We start from the raw sequence: 6,618 nt of genomic DNA on the forward strand, positions 1-6,618 counted from the left end.
ACAACTACTGAGCCCACGTGCTACACCTAGTGAAGCCCACATGCCTTAGAACCCATACCCTGCAACAAAAGAAACCACTGCAATGACAAGCCCATGCACCACAATGAAGAGTAGCTTCCGCTCGCTGCAGCTAGAGAAAACCTGAAAGCAGCAAGGAAGGAAGGCCCAGGAACCAAAAATAAAGTGAATAAATAAATTGTTAAAGATAAATAAAAATACAAGCTGCCATAGAAGTACCTTTGCCCAGAAATCCAGTTTAAGAAAAGTTTTAAAACAAAAACTATAAGGCCTCTGTTTGCGTCTGTCTGTATGTTCATGTGTGTGTGTTAGTCGCTCAGTCGTGTCCGACTCTTTCCGACCCCGTGGACTGTAGCCCACCAGGCTCCTCTGTCCATGGACTGTCCAGGCAAAGATACTGGAGTGGGTTGCCATTTCCTTTACCAGGGGATCTTCCCGACCCAGGGATTGAACCTGGGTCTCCTGCATTGTAGGCGGATGCTTTACTATCTGAGCTATTAGGGAAGACCATGTACATATGTGCCTATATATAAATATATTGTGAATGAAGTGAAGTGAAGTTGCTTAGTCATGTCCAACTCTTTGTGACCCCATGGACAGTAGCCAACCAGGCTCCTCTGTCCATGGGATTTTCCAGGCAATAATACTGGAGTGGGTTGCCATTTCCTTCTCCAGGGAATCTTCCCAACCCAGGGATCGAACCTGGGTCTCCTGCATTATAGGCAGACGCTTTACCGTCTGAGCTACCAGGGAAGTCCTACCTTTGGATAGTGCTGCTAAAATGAATCTGTAAAAGAGTTCTATTTCATTGGCTTAACACAAACAAGCACTATATAAATTAAGTCTATTTGCAAAAATGTAATAGAACCTAACCCAAATGTTTTTCAAGTTCACATGATCTAGGGTGAATCTTTAGGAAATAAAAGCTAGTTTAAGTTTGTTGGTTTAATACAGACATTCCTTTAGCATTGCCAACATTAAGTATAACACTTTTTAAGGAGTTTTTTTAAAATAAGTTTATTTACTTATTATTTATTTCTGGCTGTGCTGGGTCTTTGTTGCTGTGCACAGTCTTTCTTTAGTTCTGGTGAACACGGGCCCTAGGGCATGTGAGCTTCAGTAGTTGTAGCTCATGGGCTCTGGAGCACTCTGGCTCAGCAGATGTGGTACATAGGCTTAGTTGCCCCTTGAGATGTGGAATCGTCTCAGGCTAGGGATTGAACCCATGTCTCCTGCATTGGCAGGTGGATTTGTAACCCCTGATCACCAGGAAAATCTCAAGTATAACGTTTTATTCTACTTAGGTTTACTAAAAGTCAAATAAGCTCATGTTATCTCTGTTACAAAATTTGTCAGAAAAATAACTTAGGAAAATGACTGATGTTATCTAATGTTTAGTGAAGTATTTTAATAGGAGATCTAAACATGTTTGTTAAGAACAAATGAATTAAATGTAAATAAGTTGAGTTTTTAGGCAAACTTTTTAGCAATGATATATCTGCTCAAAATCCATGGGGTCACAAAGAGTTGGCTACAACTTATGCACTGAACAATAACTTAAAATAGTTTCCCAGGGGGGCTTCCCTGGTGGTCCAGTGGCTAAGACTCTGTGCTCCCAAAGCAGGGGGCCTGGGTTCAATCCCTGGTTAGGGAACCATATCCCACATGCCACAGCTAAAGATCCTGCATACCAGAAAGTAAAGATCCCATGTGCCGCAACTAAGACCCCAGGTAACCAAATAAATATTTTAAATAAATAAAATGGTTTCTCAAATCTCACTGGTAACTTACACCCTTAGAGTTTTACTAAATTAATAAGTTAAATTTTAAGTTAAATTCATTGAATATCTAAATTATTTCCAAATAATTTCCAAATTAGATATTGAGTTAATTACTGAACATAGACTTCTTTTTACAGAGAAACTAAAGTATTTGATGCCAGTCTGAGAAATTTTCTATGAGAAAGCAATTTTGTAGAAATGATAAAAATTATTTATAAGGTTGCCAATATACAGAATGCCAATGTAAAACATAGTTCATAATTGCTATTTAGTTCTTATTCATTTTCAAATTAAAGTTTTCTAAGGATTTTTAAGTGGGGAAGTTAAAAATCTTAAGGATTTTTAAGTTGGTGTTGGAGAAGACTCTTGAGAGTCCCTTGGACTGCAAGGAGATCCAACCAGTCCATCCTAAAGGAAATCAGTCCTGAATATTCATTGGAAGAACAGATGCTGAAGCTGAAGCTCCAATAATTTATCCACCTGATGTGAAGAACTGACTCATTGGAAAAGACCCTAATGCTGGGAAAGATTGAAGGAAGGCAGGAGGAGAAGGAGATGATAGAGGATGAGATGGTTGGATGGCATCACCGACTCAAAGGACATGAGTTTGAGCAAGGTCTGGGAGTTGGTGATGGACAGGGAGGCCTAGCATGCTGCAATCCATGGGGTCACAGAGTCAGACACAAATAAGCAATTGAACTGAAGGATTTTTTAAAAATGCTAATATATGTGATTAAAGCTAAATAAATAGACAAATAAGTAAAAACATCTCCATATATGAGGAAAGTAGGATGTCTATTTTCCATAAAAGAAAGTTTATGAAGAAGGAATCTTTAGGAAGGACTTTCATGCCTGGTTAAGACTAGAAATGAGTTTTAATATCAAAAGTAAACTGGTACAAAATTGGAATTTGTTTTTCTATGTTTAAAGGACAAAGTATTTTTTTTTTCCTAATGGTCTGCTCTTCAAATAAGAGATTATGAAAGGTTTTTTTTTAACTTTAAGTAATATGCTTGGCTTTCTCCCTCTGTTAAAAGGACAGTTTTTTTGTTTTTGATTTTTTTCCTATCTGTCTGCTCTTGATAATAAGAAATAAGAAAGATTTTTCTTTACCTTTAAGTAATATGCCTAGGGAAAAAAACAAAGATCTTGTGTCTTATCAAAATAATCATGTCTTTATCATACGATAACTTAAGTAATGCAAGTCCTCTTGATAACTAAGATTTGCTCAGAACTGTGGTGGTGGTTCAGTCGCTCAGTGATGTCCGACTCTTTGCGACCCCATGAACTGCCAGGTTCCACTATCCATGGGATTCTCCAGGCAAGAATACTGGAGTGGGTTTTCATTTCCTTCTCCAGGGGATTTTCCAGATGTAGGGATCCAACTCAGATCTCCTGCATTGCAGGTGTTCTTTTGCACTGCAGGTGGACTTTTTGCCTCTGAGCCCTCTGAGAAGCCCAACCTTCCATATTTGCCTGTGAATTCTTTGTTATTTTAGTTAAATGAATAACTAGGCATTGTTTCACAGTGATATATGATCCTATTTGATGATTTTAAAACTTTTTGGATATTTTTGACAGACTTCCCCAAATCAAATTCCAAATGAATTTTTTGACTTAGAACTAACTTGAGATAGATATTTTAGAGATCTCAAAGATTTATTCTCTCATTGTAAAGGAAGAGATATTAAACTAATTAGATGTACTCGATATGTTTAAATTGTAGGGGAAGAATTGTCAAATAAGCAATGGTTAGCCTTCTTTATGTTGTGTCTATGTGGGTATGTGTTTTAGGTGTTCAAGAAATTGTGTGAAATTCCTAGAAGTCTGATATGTCCTGACATAAAATGTTGTGTCATCAAATAGAGGCTCACACTAAAAGGAATGAGTAGAAGGGGAAAGTCCTAGCTGACTTTCATGCAAAGGCAGCAGCAACAGAATATGTAAATATTGTGGCATTTGTGGATGAAATCCATTCTGCTTCTTCAGAAGAACTGACCTCTTGTTGTCAGACTTTTCCTATCCTGATATCTTGTAACATGGCAACAGACTGCTCCTGAATCAGAGAAATTAAGATGGGTAAACACTGGATGTAAATTAAATTAACAGTGGGAGCTACAGGAAAACCAGAACAACTGCTTGGTACTTCCTGGCTTCCTGGCAAACTAAGTTTTGTTTTCTGTTTTTTTCAGTCTTTGCACTCTACCTACCATAGCGCATTTATGATGACTAATCATTTAAGCTGCTGTCGTGCAAAGCACTGTCTTTGGTTTTGCTTAATCTCAGATCCACACCTTCAGGAAAAAACAGACTGGTGACTGTATCTACTTACTGGAAATGACACCTTAACAATGATGTCTTCCAACCTTGCTGGAGGGGACCTTTACAGGTATTGTTAACTAAATTTGTGCTGCTAAACCTAAGGACATTGACGCATAGATTCATGTTTCTCGTTTAAAGAAGGTACCATCTCCTTCCTGGATGTGACAACAAGTCTACAGACCTGAAAGCAAAGTTAATCGGACAAAGTTCAGGATAATGAAGCAGATGAAATCTGTTGTGAACGGCTTTCCCAGGATTCCAGACCGCATGGACCGTCTAGTGCAGGAGTCTCTAGCCTCTAGGATCTAATGCCTGATGACCTGAGGTGGAGCTGATGTAATAATAATAATAGAAATAAAGTACACAAGTGTAATGCACTTGAATAATCACAAAACTGGTCCCTGGTGCTAAAAAGGTTGAGAACTGCTGAATGTCATACAATAAGTCATATGAAAAAACAAATAATTGCTATGAATGACCTAATACCAGGTCTTGGAGAAATACTAAAAGGAATAATGATAGCTAGACATCTGGAGATGACTGACCACTCCAATAAGATTCTTCCTAATAAAGCTTTTTGAATTTTTCTTATTTTGAGTGCCTCTGAAGTCTCACTTCCTAGATTACTCCTTGTTGCTCAAATATGGCCATAAACTTTCTAAAACCGTATCTTTCACATAGACACCTTTTTCCTTCCTCTGTGTGACAAGACTCTCTGGGAAGAGCCTTCCTAGCACAGGGGAAGTTGATGCTGATCTCAAATAACCAGATGGTTGATCATTGATGCCTCCCAAAGAAAGATCTTGATCAAAAGGGGGAAATGAGAAAGAAAAGTCAAAATGGAGTAGGTATTGCTAAGAGAGGTCACTAAGATGGAGCTGAAAGGCCATTGAGGAAACAGGACTTGTGCATATCTCAGCCTGGAGGGAAACTGAACTTTGACCATTTTTGTCTTAACACAGGCATCCAGAACATCTGCCAGAAATTCAAGATACTTATTGACCTTACCCCAAAACAACTAGTGGCAGTTTATTCCTTAATAACAAATGCTTATGTCAGAGTCAATGACAAGTCTCACCCAAACACAAAATTGTCACAACCTTGTGATTTTTTCTTGTAAGCCTGATTCATTTTCTTCTCCTGAGCACTCTTTTGGTTTTCACCTAAATCTATGTCTCCTGAACTGCAATTCTTAATATCCTAACGAAGTCTTTGTATGTAACCCAGAAGCACATTTGCAGAACATTTATTATGTCACCTTTTGCCCTACCTCCAGTTACTTTTATCCGACAACTAAGACTGTTACCAAACTGAACTTGGGTCCACTTACCTCCTGTGCAGCAAAAACAATTTATTAACACCTGGTTGTAGTGATGAAAGGGCTTCCCTGGTAGCTCAGCTGGTAAAGAATCCGCCTGCAATGCAGGAGACCTGGGTTCGATCCCTGGGTTGGGAAGGTCCCCTGGAGAAGGGAACAGCTACCTACTCCAGTATTCTGGCCTGGAGAATTCCATGGACTATACAGTCCATGGGGTTGCAAAAGTTGGATACGACTGAGCGACTTTCACTTTCAGTTTCATAGTGATGAAAAGTACAGCTTTTATTGCAGGTACCAAACGTGGGGTATGGGCAGCTCATGCTCAAAAGACCCAAACTCTGATGAGGGGTTTTAGGGAACAGTTTTTAAAGGCAACTTTTGGGTGAGGGCTGCAGAGTGCACAGCTTTCTTCTGATAGGGGGATGGTGAGGTAATGGGTTATATTCCAGGAATCTTGTGCTCCGCATGAAGTCACCATCCTCCACCTGGGCAGGGAGACTTAGTTCCTGGAAAAACAACTCAAGATATGTATTGGATTGTTATGTGTATCTCTTGAGGAAGACCTAGGACTCTTTTATTGCTGCACTCTTGTCATTACTTTTCTACTTAACTGCTTTTCCTTTGTTTCTTCATTCCCTCATTTCTCTAATAAGTAATTGTTTGAATCTGCCCTTTGGAACTCAGGGAAGATCTAGAAGGCTGAAACCTTCTTCCTACATATGAGAAATGGGGGACATGGAAGAGCTTTTGTGCTCAGGAGGGCTCTGCAGTATCCTGCTCAGTTTTTAGACCATCCTACTTATCCCATAAGCACTCCAGTCCTTCTGCCTTCAGGGAGGCAGATCTGAGACTTGCTCTCCCATCTCTTCACTTGGCTTTCTTGTGTATAAACTTTGACTGTAAACCTTGGCATTTCAGTATTTGGCTCACTGCATATTGGGCAGATGGACCTGGTTCAGTAACACTAACTGTGCTAGCACCTTGATTTTGGTTTTCCAGCCTCCAAAACTGTTGAGAAAATGAATTTGTGGTTTAAGCCACCCAGTCCATGGTATATTGTCATGGCAGCCCTAGTAGACTTGATACACACCTCCAACATGCTTGTACTATGTGATATCCACTCCTGAGTTGATGTCCTGAGGTCGGACATTTTGACTTAGTGGTTCACAATGTTTGGGC

At 39.4% G+C, this 6,618-nt stretch overlaps 1 non-coding gene across 1 annotated transcript; it reads right to left on the reverse strand.

Moving 5' to 3' along the window:
- Nucleotides 700-771, reverse strand: TRNAY-AUA. The gene has a single exon. It is a non-coding gene; the product is annotated as a tRNA-Tyr (tRNA).

The sequence above is a fragment of the Capra hircus genome, chromosome 13 (genome assembly GCF_001704415.2).
Source record: "Capra hircus breed San Clemente chromosome 13, ASM170441v1, whole genome shotgun sequence".
NCBI classification, from domain to species: Eukaryota; Metazoa; Chordata; class Mammalia; order Artiodactyla; family Bovidae; genus Capra; species Capra hircus.